Genomic DNA, 15,358 nt, shown 5'->3' on the forward strand with positions numbered 1-15,358 from the left:
ACTCAGAGTTTAGCCTGTCTTAGAAAGATATCAAGTGCTCCCCTCCAACTCTCTTACCTACCGCTTCACCCTCCCCTTCCACGCCCATAAGATCAATGAGATTATGCACATAATAAAGGACTTGGGGCCCGGAGCTCAGGGCCAATGAATTCCCATGCTTGGGTTGGTCCCCTGGACCCATGCTGTAAATTCTGCTCTGTGTCTCCGCCTTTGTTTCCTTTTCTCGATCCCTCATCACCACTGGGACTAAAGGCTCCCATGTACAGGGTGGGGCTGGTACCCAACACAGACAGCCAAATCATGAGTCAACTCCCATTCACAATTGCCACGAAGAGAATTAAATACCTAGGAATACAACTTACAAGGGATGTGAAGGACCTCTTCAAGGAGAACTGCAAACCACTGCTCAAGGAAATAAGAGAGGACACAAACAAATGGAAAAATATTCCACGCTCACCAATAGGAAGAATCGACACTGTGAAAATGGCCAGACTGCCCAAAGTAATTTATAGATTCAGTGCTATCCTCATCAAGCTACCATTGACTTTCTTCACAGAATTAGGAAAAACGACTTTAAATTTCATATGAAATCAAAAAAGAGCCGAGATAGCCAAGATAATCATAAGTAAAAAGAATAAAGCTGGAGGCATCACACCACCTGACTTCAAACTATACTACAAGGCTACAGTAATCAAAAGAGCATGGTACTGGAACCAAAACAGACACATACACAAATGGAACAGAACAGAGGGCTTGGAAATAATGCCACAAGTCTACAACCATCTGATCTTTGACAAATCTGACAAAAACAAGCAATGGGGAAAGGATTCCCTATTAAATAAATGGTGTTAGGAAAACTGGCTAGCCATATGCAGAAAACTGAAACTGGACCCCTTCCTTACACCTTATATAAAAATTAACTCAAAATGGATTAAAGACTTAAATTAAATGTAAGACCTAAAACCATAAATACCCTAGAAGAAAACCTAGGCAATAACATTCAGGACACAGGCATGGGCAAAGACTTCATGACTCAAACACCAAAAGCAATGACAGCAAAAGCCAAAATTGACCAATGGGATTTAATTAAACTAAAGAGCTTCTGCACAGCAAAATAAACTTTTATCGGAGTGAACAGGTAACCTACAGAGTGGGAGAAAAATTTTGCAATTTATCCATCTGACAAATGGCTAATCTCCAGAATCTACAAGGAACTTAAACAAATTTACAAGAAAAAAACAACCCCATCAAAAAGTGGGAGAAGGATATGAACAGACACTTCTCAAAAGAAGACATTTATGGGGCCCAACAAACATATGAAAAAAAGCTCATCAACACTGGTCATTAGAGAAATGCAAATCAAAACCACATTGAGAGACCATCAGTTAGAATGGTGATCAGTGCCGGGCGTGGTGGCTCACGCCTATAATCCCAGCACTTTGGGAGGCTGAGGCGGGTGGATCACTAGGTAAAGAGATCGAGACCATCCTGGTCAACATGGTGAAACCCTATCTCTACTAAAAATACAAAAATTAGCTGGGCACGGTGGAGCATGCCTGTAATTCCAGCTACTCAGAAGTCTGAGGCAGGAGAATTGCCTGAACCCAGGAGGCGGAGGTTGCGGTGAGCCGAGATCGCGCCATTGCACTCCAGCCTGGGTAACAAGAGCGAAACTCCGTCTCAAAAAAAAAAAAAAAAAAAAAAGAATGGTGATCAGTTAGAATGGTGATCATTAAACAGTCAGGAAACAAATGCTGGAGAATACGTGGAGAAATAAAAACAAATGCTGGAGAATATGTGGAGAAATAGAAACAAATAAAAAAGTCAGGAAACAACAAATGCTGGAGAAGATGTGGAGAAATGGAACGCTTTTAAACTGTTGGTGGGAGTGTAAATTAGTTCAACCATTGTGGAAGACAGTGTGATGATTCCTCAAGGGATCTAGAACCAGAAATACCATTTGACCCAGCAATCCCATTACTGGATATAGACCCAAAGGATTATAAATCATTCTACTATAAAGATGCATGCACACATATGTTTATTGCAGCACTATTCGCAATAGCAAAGACTTGGAACCAACCCGAATGCTCATCAATGATAGACTGGATAAAGAAAATGTGGTACATATACACCATGGGATACTATGCAGCCGTAAAAAGGAATGAGTTCATGTCCTTTGTAAGGACATGGATGAAGCTGGAAACTATCATTTCCAGGAAACTAACACAGGAATGGAAAACCAAACACCGCATGTTCTCACTCATAAGTGGGAGTTGAACAATGAGAACACATGGACACAGGGAGGGGAACATCAGACACTGGGGCCTGTTGGCAGGGGGCTAGGGGAGGGATAGCGTTAGGAGAAATACCTAATGTAGATGACGGGTTGATGGGTGCAGCAAACCACCATGGCACGTGTATACCTATGTAACAAACCTGCACGTTCTGCACATGTATCCCAGAACTTAAAGTACAATAATAATAAAAAAGAATGAGATCATTTCTTTTGCTAGAACATGGTTGGAGCTGGAGGCCATTATCCTAGTCAAACTAACACAGAAAACCAAATACCACATGTTCTCACTTATAAGTGGGAGCTAAACACTGAGTACACATGGACACAGGGAAGGGAACAATAAATACCAAGGCCTACTTGAGGGTGAAGGGTGGGAAGAGGGTGAGGGTCTGAAAAACGGCCTGTTGAATACTGTGCTTATCACCTGGGTAAGGAAATAATCTGTACACCAAATGCCCGCAACATGCAATTTACCTGCACGTGTACCCCTGAACCTAAAATAAATGTTGGAAATAATAAATAATAAATAAAATCAGTGATAGGGAAACAGAAAAAAATTGCAGAGGACTTGAATAGACATTTCTCTAAAGATGCTATACAGATGGCCAATAAGTATGCGGAAAGATGCTCAACATTACTAATCAATAAAGAAATGCAAATAAAAACCACAATGAAGCCGGGCGTGGTGGCTCACGCCTGTAATCCAAGCACTTTGGAGGCCAAGGCGGGAGGATCACCTGAGGTCAGGAGTTCAAAACCAGCCTGACCAACATGGTGAAACCCGTCTTAAAAAACAAACAAACAAAAACCACAATGAAATATCACCTTGCACCATTAGCATGGCTATCAAAAAACAGAAAATAACAAGTGTTAGTGAGGATGTGGAGAAATTAGAGCCCTCATTCACTGTTAGTGGGATTGTAAAATAGTGTTTCTGCTATGGGAAACAGACGGAAGTTCCTCAAAAAACTAAAAATAGAATGATCCAGTAATTGCACTATTGGGTATATATTCAAAAAGATTGAAAGAGGAGTCTTGAAGAGATATTTACACACCCATGTTCATAGCAACATTATACACGATTCCAGGAGGTGGAAGCAACCCAAATGTTCATTGACAGATGAGTAAACAAAATGCGGTGTACACACACACATCCCCACACACACACACTCCCACACGCCCACACACGCCCACACACGCCCACACACACCCATACACAGACATACACACCCACACCCCCACACACCACACACCCCCCACACCCACACCCACACACACCCCCCCACACACACCCACACACAGACACACACCCACACACCCACACCCAGATACACACCCCCACACCCCCACACACCACACCCCCACCCACACCCACACCCACCCACCCACCCACACACACACACAGACACACACACCCACACACACCCACACACACCCCCACACACGCACACCCCCCCCACACCCACACACACAGAAATATTATTCACATGCTACAACGTGGATGAACATTGAGGACATTAAAATAAACTAGTAACAAAAACACAAATACTGTATGATTCCACTTATATGAAATACCTGAAGTAATTTAATTTATAGAGACAGAAAGTAGAATGTGGCTACCAGGGGCTGGGAAAAGGAGGGAAAGGTGAGTTGTTGTTTAATGGGTACAGAGTTTCAGAACTGCAAGATGAAAAAGTTTTGGAGAGCTGTTTCTCTGTTTTACAACAACGTAAAAAAAAATAAAACAGTACTGGACTGTAAAGTTAAAAATAGTTACACTGGTAAATTTAATGTCCTATATACATCTTTTTTTTTTTGAGATGGAGTTTCACTCTTGTCACCCATGCTGGAGTGCAATGGTGTGATCTTGGCTTACTGCAACCTCTGCCTCCTGGGTTCAAGCGATTCTCCTGCCTCAGCCTCCCCACATAGCTGGGATTACAGGCGTGCAGCACCATACCCGGCTAATTTTTGTACTTTTAGTAGAGATGGTGTTTCACCATGTTGGCCAGGCTCGTCTCAAACTGTTGACCTCAGCTGATCTGCCTGCCTCAGCCTCTCAAAGTGCTGGGATTGCAGGCATAAGCCACCATGCCTGGCCATATATACATCTATATTTTTTGACCACAATAAAAAAGAAAAATATCAATTGACCATATACATGAGAGGCTAATTCTCAGCTCTTAAAAAAAGACTGTTAAAAACAGTGTATACATTATACATAGAAAGACATTTAGAATAGTGACAGTAACTTGTAATTGATTGCCAATATTCTGGATCTTATATAGGATAGCAGATGTTTATTAAATAAATAATAAGAGGGTCAATGATGACAATGAGTTACAAAATAAGGGTTATGCTTAGTTCAAAATCTGTGTGATTGAAGTTCATTAAATTTTTTTTAAAAAAGAGGACTGGGTTGGTTCCAAGTCTTTCCTGTTGTGAACAGAACCATGGCAAGTGTATACCTATGTAACAAACCTGCACGTTCTGCACATGTACCCCAGAACTTAAAGAATAATAATAATAATAATAATAATAAAAGAGGACTGGGTGCAGTGGCTCACACCTGTAATCCTAGAACTTTGGGAGGCTGAGGTGGGAGAATCACCTGAGGCCAGGAGTTCAAGACCAGCTTGAGCAACATAGAAAGACCCTGTCAAAGAAAAAAGAAAAAAAAAGAAAGGAAGGAAATGAAAAAATATATACACTGATGCATTAGTGTAGTTATCTCTGACTGGAACCTTAAGGTAATTGTATCTCTTTATTATATTTTAAACCAGATTTTCTAATTTGTCTGCAACTGTATATTATATAATGAGGTAATAATGAAAGTCAATATCATAAGATTTAAGATAAAAAATACTCGATGTTAACAACAGGGAAGCCTTACTTTCTTAAATAAACAAAAGATGTGCTGGCCAATTATGTTCTTTTGTAACACTGATTCCATGTAGAATACAGCCAAAACATTTCTGTGAACAATGGATAAATTCTATTAGGTTTGACTCATTTCACCTATGCCAGGCCACTTTTGCAAAAATACTTGGAGAAAATGCCAAGTTGTTTTTCAAATATTATGCAAAAAGAAGGAAAGCGGTTTCCTCAACTACTAGGAAATTAGTATCAAGCCATTAGGCAAATCTTTTTCTTGATTGTAAGGTGTTATTTATATATAGAGGCATTTGAATGTACCTACTTTTTTAGGGAAAGGAGAAGTTCTAAATGTTATTTATTTTGAATAAAGGAGACCTGTGGATATAACTATAATAATTTAAAATTTCCAAATTTTTTTTTTTTTTTTTTTTTTTTTTTTTTTTTTTTGAGACGGAGTTTCGCTCGTTACCCAGGCTGGAGTGCAATGGCACGATCTCGGCTCACCGCAACCTCCGCCTCCTGGGTTCAGGCAATTCTCCCGCTTCAGCCTCCCAAGTAGCTGGGACTACAGACACGCGCCACCATGCCCAGCTAATTTTTGTATTTTTAGTAGAGACGGGGTTTCACCATGTTGACCAGGATGGTCTCTATCTCTTGACCTTGTGATCCACCCGCCTCGGCCTCCCAAAGTGCTGGGATTACAGGCGTGAGCCACCGCGCCCGGACAAAGGTTATTTTAAAACAGTGAAATTGTTCTGACATTGTATTCTCTTGTATTCCCCAGCATTTTCCCAAGCATTGTATTTTGATGTCACTGCTTGCATCAGTGGCTGTCCTTCTTTCCAGATTGTAAGCTCAGTAAGAGTAGGGATGATATTTGTCTTATTGGCACATAATAGGAAATTAATATTTAATGTAAGAATGTATAAATGGAGCACAGCGAGACTCTATCTCTACAAAAAAATTTTTAAAAAAATAGTCGGAGGCGCGCCGGGCGCAGTGGCTCACGCCTGTAATCTCAACACTTTGGGAGGCCGAGGTGGGCGGATCACCTGAGGTCGGGAGTTCAAGACCAGCCTGACCAACATGTTGAAACCCTGTCTTTAAAAAAAAAAAAAAAAAATAGTTGGAGGCTAGACATGGTGACTCATGCCTGTAATCCCAGCACTTTGGGAGGTCAAGGCAGGTGGATCACTTGAGCCCAGGAGTTTGAGATTAGCCTGGGCAACATGGCAAAACCTCATTTCTACAAAAAATTAAAAATTAGCCAAGCATGGTGGTACATGCCTGTAGTCCCAGCTACTTCAGAAGCTGAGGTAAAAGGATCACTTGAGCCCAGGAGGCAGAGGTTGCAGTGAGCCCAGATCACACCACTGCATTCTAGTTTGGGCAACAGAGCGAGACCCCATCTCCAAAAAAAAAAAAGTGTATAAATGAATTAATGGATGGAGAGCTCATTAAAGCGTAGGAGTTTTCATTTAAGACTTGAGGTATAGGGCTGGCCATGGTGGCTCACGCCTGTAATCCCAGCACTTTGGGAGGCCGAGGCAGTCAGATCACTTGAGGTCAGGAGTTCGAGACCAGCCTGGCCAACATGGTGAAACCCCATCTCTACTAAAAATACAAAAATTAGGCAGCGTGGTGGTGGGCGCCTGTAATCCCAGCTGTTTGAGAGGCTGAGGCAGGAGAATCGCTTGAACCTGGGAGGTGGAAGTTGCAGTGAGCTGAGAACATGCCACTGCACTCCAGCCTGGGCGACTGAGTGAGACTCTGTCTCAAAAAAAAAAAAAAAAAAAAAGATGTTTATGGTGAAATGTTTAAGTTTGTATTTGACACTAATCAGTTCCAATAAATGAAATACCAATCTAAGGATATACTACTAAAAGTACCTACCAGATGCAAGAATATCAAGAAAAGTGGCAGATAAACTATGATATTATAATCATAAAAATTCAGAGCTGGGAGGGATCTTAGAACATTGAAAAGCCAAATCCTGGCCGGGCATGGTGGCTCCTGCCTGTAATTCCAGCCCTTTGGGAGGCTGAGGCGGGCGGATCACCTGAGGCCAAAAAAATTAGCTGGGTGTGGTGGTGCATGCCTGTAATCCCAGCTACTCCAGAGGCTGAGGCAGGAGAATTGCTTGAACATGGGAGGTGGAGGTTGCAGTGAGCTGAGATCACACCATTGCACCCCAGCTTGGGCAACAAGAGCAAAACTTCAACTCAAAACAAAAAACAAAACAAAAAAATAAGAAAAATGAAATCCTTCATTGTGTAGATAAATATATTGAAGGCAATACAATTTATATAACTTATAAGATCACACAGTTATTGGCGGAACTAGACCCTGAGCCAGATCTCCTGATTTGCTGGTCAAATTCTCTTTCCTGTAGACTCAAAAAAAAAAAAAAAGATTGGCTATTACTTATATCCAGAAAAAGAAAAAAAGGATCAGCATATTCTTTGAACATGTTGGTCCAGATTTCTTCTTCAGCCACAAAGACCAACAAAAATGTGGGATTATGAATGGCATTTTAAAAGAAAAGGATGTAAGAGCCACACCTGGAACACTGTATATACAGTTCTGTCTCCTTACCTGAGAAAAGATACACTATAGCCAGAGGAGCCACAGGAGGAAATGAAACTGATCTGAGAACTGGAAGGATCCAGAATAGAATGACAGCATTCTGCTGTTTCAGTCGGAGATGTTCAAAGAAAATGCAGTAGTTGGGTCAGCACCGAAACCTTTTGAAGTTGTCACCTAGAAGAACATCAGACCCTTCCACAAAATAGCCCTGGATGCCATTGTCACATGTTCTACCATAAACTAAATGACCCTTAAGACTGATCGGGTCTTATAACTCGTATGACCTTATTTACACATGTCTTTGTCTTGTCATCACCAACTCTACTTTGTCCCCAGAAGTACCGCTTAAAGAGAGGCGGAAGTGAGAACCTAGCTGTTTTCGCTGGTGACCATTAGTGATGCTGCAGGTGTCAACAGGATGACAGCTGTCTGGAGACACTCTAGTATTGATCATTTCATTTCAAATCTTGGATTGGTACAGACGAGACACACCTTCCCCTTAATCATAACTATCAACTACTGATGCATTTTATTCATTTTCTCCTTTTGGCATACATGGCAGTTTTATGCCTATGAATATTTTCCTGTTGAAGTATATTTTGATTTATAATAACAATGGAGGAAACTTTTTTTTATAATAGCGTTAGAGCATTCAAAGGATGTTTTGTGCGTGCCAAAATAAACAAATGAATTATGCCCTTGTTTCACATCTTTTTTTTTTGAGACAGAGTCTTGCTCTGTTGCCAGGCTGGAGCACAGTGGCGCAGTCTTGGCTCATTGCAACCTCCGCCTCCCGGGTTCCAGCGATTCTTCCGCCTCAGCTTCCCAAGTATCTGGGACTACAGGCGCGTGCCAAATGCCTCGCTAATTTTTGTATTTTTAGTAGAGACAGGGTTTCACCGTGTTGGCCAGGATAGTCTTGATCTCTTGACCTCGTGATCCACCTGCCTCGGCCTCCCAAAGTGCTGGGATTACAGGCGTGAGCCACCACGCCCGGCCTTGTTTCACATCTTTAGTATGTTCTAATTTTTGTTTGAAGTTAACAGATTTCGGTCTTCAGCTTTCTTTTCTGTAAGTTTATTTCTTCTTTAATCTTCTCTTTCGTGTTTAGCTTTTGATATTCTCTTTTTCCAAAATTGTTTACATGCTAATATTCATTTTCACATTTATTTGCAAGCTTAAATGTTTTTACATTATTAATATGTACACTTTTTGTTAGATAGTGAAAACTGACTCAACTCTTCTACTAGTCAGCAGTTTTTCTAAAACAACTTTGCAAATATGAAAGTTAAAAGCTAAATAATAACACTAAACTGCTCATAATGATGATCTCTAAGGGAGAGGATTAAAGGGAACTTTCTCATTCAATACAAAATGGTCTGTCCAGGCAGTGGCTCATGTCTGTAATCCCAGCACTTTGGGAGGCCCAGGTGGGAGAATAGCTTGAAGCCAAGAGTTTGAGACCAGGCTGTTCAACATAGTGAGACCCCATCCCCACAAAAATTAAACAAACAAACAAACAAAACTATCTGGGCACACAGTGTGAACCTGTAATCCCAACTACTTGGGAGAATGAGGCAGGAGAATTGCCTGAGCCCAGGAGTTTAAGGTTGCAGTGAGGTATGATTATGCTGCTGTACTCCAACCTGGATGATAGAGCGAGACCCTGTCTCAAAACAATTTCTGCATTACTTAGTTTTTATACCAAACATCTATAACTTTTTATGGTAAAAAGCAATTATGATAAATTACTAGGGGTCTGCTTTTAACTTGAACTAGTATAACTCCTTCAGGCAATAAACTGAAAAAAGTTATTAATATTAAACATGAGATGTTCATCAATAGAAAGCTAACATCAATAAATACGCTTCTCAATGTAAACAGGTCTCTGAGGACGTCTCCCAAGATAGCAGAACACTGTTCGTTTCCTTGTAAGAGATAATTTGCTACACGAACACTAGGTCACTACAGAGAAGCATTTCTTTTTTCTTTTTGTTTTGTTTTTTTTGTGTGTGTGTGGATGTGCTTTTACACAATAGAGAAGCATTTTTAAGGGTGAGATTCACAGAACGTTAATTTTGCTGCTTGGCACTGGACACGCTAGAAAGAAGTGGTTTGGTAAATTTGGTAAAACATGGTCTAAACCAAGGTAAATGCGTTTGTATCACTAATACTTCTTAGGCTAATGCACTGACACACATTGTGACTGATAAGTTAAAGTGGGAATGGAGCGTAGTACGTAGGTTTTTCCAAACTCATTTGTTTCTCGTGCCCTAGTAACCTTTTTCCTCCCAGGACCACTGGTCCAAGGAGCACATTTTGGGAAACGCTGGTTTAGGGAGTTCAGGAAAGAGTTCTTTCCCTACTGAAGGATAAAGAAGGGTCCTCGCCTTCTCATTACAGGATTTATCCGTATCTGCTCACATCGCTTTTGAGCCAAATCTAAATTAATTAAAGAATGGATTTGTCAAATATGAAACTAACCTTACATTTTTTGAGTAAACAAAATTTGATTGTGATGATTTATCCTTTTTATGTATTGCTAGATTTGGCTTGTTAAAATCGTGTTCAGAATTTTTGCATTTTGACTGGGTGCAGTGGCTCACACTGGTAACCCTGCACTTTGGAGGCTGAAGTGGGAGGAACGCTTGAGTCCGGGAGTTCAAGATCAGCTTGGGCAACATAATGAGCCCCTCATCTCTGAAAACTAAACTAAAATAAAAATAACGTTTACAGTCTATGCTCATGGGAGAGATTGGCCTTTATGTTCCATTCTCGTAATATGTCGTCAGGTTTTGGTATTAAAGTTGCCCTGATCTCATAACTTGAGTTGTGAAATGTTTCATCTCCTCTCCGGTAGAGTCTGTGTAATCTTGGCATTAACTCTCCTTTGAATGTTTAGTTGAATTCACTGGCAAAAGTATTAGGGCCTGGAATTTTATTTTGTTGTATTTTATTTCATTGGAAACTTTTCCATTTTGGAGTTCATTTCTGTGAAAGGAATCAGACTCCATTCAGTATGAGGGGCAAAACCCCACAGTCTTGCCAGCAATAAATGGAGCTCTTAGTTGGTCACCAATGGGAAAAATGCAGAGCTCTGCCAGCTTGAGAATGAGGTTCTTGTTCAAAGCAAATGGTGGAGCATACCACCGTAGAGACACCAGTGACTGCACACCAGAGATGCCGATTCTGCCATTTAAATCCGGACAAGTTACTGGGGGGAAAAAACTGAACCACCATTAAAAATAGAAAACAGAGCCGGGCGTGGTGGCTCACACCTATAATCCCAGCACTTTGGGAGGCCGAGATGGGTGGATCATGAGGTCAAGAGATCGAGACCATCCTGGTCAACATGGTGAAACCCCGTCTCTACTAAAAATACAAAAAAATTAGCTGGGCATGGTGGCGTGTGCCTGTAATCCCAGCTACTCAGGAGGCTGAGGCAGGAGAATTGCCTGAACCCAGGAGGCGGAGGTTGAGGTGAGCCGAGATCACGCCATTGCACTCCAGCCTGGGTAACAAGAGAGAAACTCCGTCTCAAAAAAAAAAAAAAAAAAAGAAAAGAAAATAGAAAACAGAACTCAGAGTTGCTATATCACCTAAAACGTTCAGTTTTTTACCAGAAATTACTAGACATGCAAAAACCAGGACAGTATGATCCACATACAGGGGAAAAGCACTTCGTAACTGAGTGGGCTCAGATTTTGTTTTTATAGGCAAACACTTCAAAGCAGCTATTATAAATATGTTCAAATAATTTTTTTTTTTTGAGATGGAGTCTCGCTCTGTTGCCCGGCCTGGAATGTAGTGGTGCAGTTTTGACTCACTGCAACATTCACCTCCCAGGTTCGAGCAATTTTCCTGCCTCAGCCTCCCAAGTAGCTGGGACTACAAGTGCATACCACCATGCTGGGCTAATTTTTGTATTTTTAATAGAAACAGGGTTTTGCCATGTTGGCCAGGCTGGTCTTGAACTCCTGGCCTCAGGTGATCCACCCATCTCAGCCTCCCAAAGTGCTGCGATTATAGGTGTGAGCCACCTCACACAGCCAAAGAGAAAAATCTCAAAAGCAGCAAGAGAGGCCGGGCGTGGTGGCTCAGCCTGTAATCCAAGCACTTGGAGGCCAAGGCAGGCAGATCACCTGAGGTTGGGAGTTCAAGACCAGCCTGACCAACATGGTGAAACCCCGTCTTTAAAAAAAAAAAAAGCAGCAAGAGAAAAATGACTCATCACATTTAGGGAAATGATAGCTAATAGCCAACTTCTCATTAGAAGCAATGGAAGCCGGAAAGACATAGTCAAAGTGCTGTAAACAAAACAGTCTTTCAACTAAAAATTCTGTATCCAACAAAACCATTTTTTTAAAAAAAGGAAGTTAAAATAAACACATTACCAGATAAGCAAAAACTGAGAGAATATGTTGCTAGCAGATCAATATACTGCTGACAGATCTATCACAGATTGTGAAAATATATAAAAAAGCAAGATGGCTGGGCACGGTGGCTCACGCCTGTAATCCTAGCATTTTGGGAGGCCAAGGCAGATGGATCACCTGAGGTCATGAGTTCAAGCCCAGCCTGGCCAACATGGTGAAACCCTGTCTCTAATAAAAATACAAAATTAGCTGAGTGTGGTAGTGCATGCCTATATTTCAGCTACTTGGGAGGCTGGGGCAGGAGAATCACTTGAACCTGGGAGGCAGAGGTGTTACAGTGAGTTGAGATCATGCCATTGCACTCCAAGCTGGGCAACAAGAGTGAAACTCTGTCTCAAAAAAAAAAAAAAGCAAAATTCAATTATATGCTGTCCACCAAAAGACATACTATACATTCATAGGCATAAACAGGTTAAAATTAAAAGACAGAAAATAATATACTATGCACACAGTAATCATAAAAGAACTGAAGCGGCTATTTTAATGTCAGACAAAACAGGCTTTAGGACATATTAGAGACAAGGACATTTCATTGCTAGAGACAAATAGAGACATCTCATAATGAAAAAGGATCAATATATAAAAATAACAATTATAAATATATATGTATCTAACAAACCCCAAAATACATGAAGTAAAAAACCTGACACAATTAAAAAGAAAAACAGACAATCCACTTCACCCTCAGTATCTGGTGGCCAAGAGACGTGCCTCAAAGACCTTCACATACAAGGAACAATGTAATTGACCAAGATCCCAGCTAGTGCACTCTGAGATCAACTGCTTCATTTGCTTCCTGGCCATGCTTCCCCTAGGCTACTGTCAGCCAGTGACTGCATGTAGGTGGAATGCTAAAGCAGCCTCATACCTGGGAGGTACGGGGCTCTTTGGATGTCAAGAACTTTGACTCGAGGACAGCAGCTTTGCTGAAACTTTCTTATTCTGCATAGTAGTCTAGGGTGCTTCTACCCAACCTTGCTTCTCTCTCCTTCATTCAGGTTTAGGCTTGTATTGTAGTCTGATGACTTCTCCAGTTCCTTCTCTAATTTTTCTCATGATCATTTCACCTAATGAAATCTTTGTATACTTAATGTCATCTTGGTGTCTGCTTCTTAAAAGGTCCAGACTAACACAAATGTTTCCAGGAGTGATCTAAGGAAATAGGCAGTAAGATGGGAACTTGGCTCACTTAGGACTAGCTCACCTGCTGCCCAGCAAATGGAAAGGATGCTGTCCTCGTAGTGAAGTGGGGCATGGCAGAAGGCAGAGGCTCAGCTGCTAAAGATTTCACTAGTGGTAATGTGGATGCATCCGTTGAGGGGAGTGCTGATGGAAGGGTATGCTGTAGCAGGTACAATTTTTCAGGCCTTTCAAAAATATGGAGAAACAAGGCTTTCAAGGACAGTGGAGTTGGCTGATTGCTGCTAAGTTGTAGTGATACAACTACATAAGGATAATGAGAGACTGAGGACACTTAACAATTGGCCAGCATGGTGGCTCACACCTGTAATCTCGGCACTTTGGGGGGTCAAAGCAGGCAGATCCCCTGAGGTCAGGAGTTCAAGACCAGCCTGGCCAATATGGTGAAACCCTGTCTCTACTAAAAGTACAAAAAAAAAAAAAAAAATTAGGCGTCATGGCATGCACCTGTAATCCCAACTACTTGGGAGGCTGAGGCAGGAGAATAGCTTGAACCTTGTAGGTGGAGATTGCAGTGAGCCAAGATGGTGCCATTGCATTCCAGCCTGGGCAACACAGCGAAACTCCATCTTTTTTTTTTTTTTTTTTAAAGACAGGGTTTCACCATGTTGGCCAGGCTGGTCTTGAACTCCTGACCTCAGGTGATCCACCCGCCTCGGCCTCCCAAAGTGCTGAGATTACAGGCGTGAGCCACCACACCCGGCCATGAGACTCCATCTCAAACAAAAAAACGAAACAACGAATAAGTTAATTGTTTTTTTTTTTTTTTTTTTTTTGAGACGGAGTTTCGCTTGTTACCCAGGCTGGAGTGCAATGGTGCGATCTCAGCTCACCGCAACCTCCGCCTCCTGGGTTCAGGCAATTTTCCTGCCTCAGCCTCCTGAGTAGCTGGGATTACAGGCACGCGCCACCACGCCCAGCTAATTTTTTGTATTAGTAGAGACAGGGTTTCACCTTGTTGACCAGGATGGTCTCGATCTCTTGACCTCGTGATCCACCCGTCTCGGCCTCCCAAAGTGCTGGGATTACAGGCTTGAGCCACCATGCCCGGCCAAGTTAATTGTTAAGTGTGAGATTCAGAACCTGTGGGGTTACTTAGAAAGAGGCCCTTATCTCTTCCAGTAGAAGGGCAGGCACATTTGAGCAGCAGGCTGAAGACTTAATATTTGGAGTCTTAGAGCTCCATAGCTTTTGCATTGCTCAGCCAAAGCAGTAGTGAAGATCAGGTCTTAGTGATGAAAACCTGAGATCCGAAGATATGGGTGAAAAGCTTTTGAACAGTCTGGCCTCTGTAACCACTGTGCCCCTGGACCCTCTGGGCTTACAGAGGTAGCTTGTCTTTCTTTCCTTCTTTCTTTTTTTTTTTATTTTAGATGGAGTCTCGCTCTGTCGCCCAGGCTGGAGTGCACTGGCGCAATCTCAGCTCACTGCAACCTCTGCCTCCCAGGTTCAAGCAATACTCCTGCCTCAGCCTCCTGAGTAGCTGCGATTTTAGATGTGTGTCACCATGCCCAGCTAATTTTTATATTTTTACTTGAGATGGGATTTCACCATGTTGGCCAGGCTGGTCTCGAACTCCTGACCTCAGGTGATTCACCAACCTTGACCTCCCAAAGTGCTGGGAGTACAGGCGTGAGCCACTATGCCCGGCCCGTTATCTTTCTAAATAAGAGCTAACACTTGCCAGGTGCGATGGCTCACGCCTGTAATCCCAGCACTTTGGGAGGCCAAAGTGGGCAGATCATGAGGTCAAGAGACACAGAGACCATCCTGGCTAATGTGGTGAAACCGCGTCTCTACTAAAAATACAAAACTTAGCTGGGCGTGGTGGTGCATGCCTGGAGTCCCAGCTACTTGGGAGGCTGAGGCAGGAGAATCATTTGAACCTAGGAGGTGGAGGTTGCAGTGAGCCAAGATCACACCATTGCACTCCAGCCTGGGCAACAAGAGTGAGACACCA

The sequence above is a fragment of the Aotus nancymaae genome, unplaced genomic scaffold, assembly GCF_030222135.1.
Source record: "Aotus nancymaae isolate 86718 unplaced genomic scaffold, 86718_ANA_hifiasm-v0.15.2.pri h1tg000108l, whole genome shotgun sequence".
Classification (NCBI taxonomy): Eukaryota; Metazoa; Chordata; class Mammalia; order Primates; family Aotidae; genus Aotus; species Aotus nancymaae.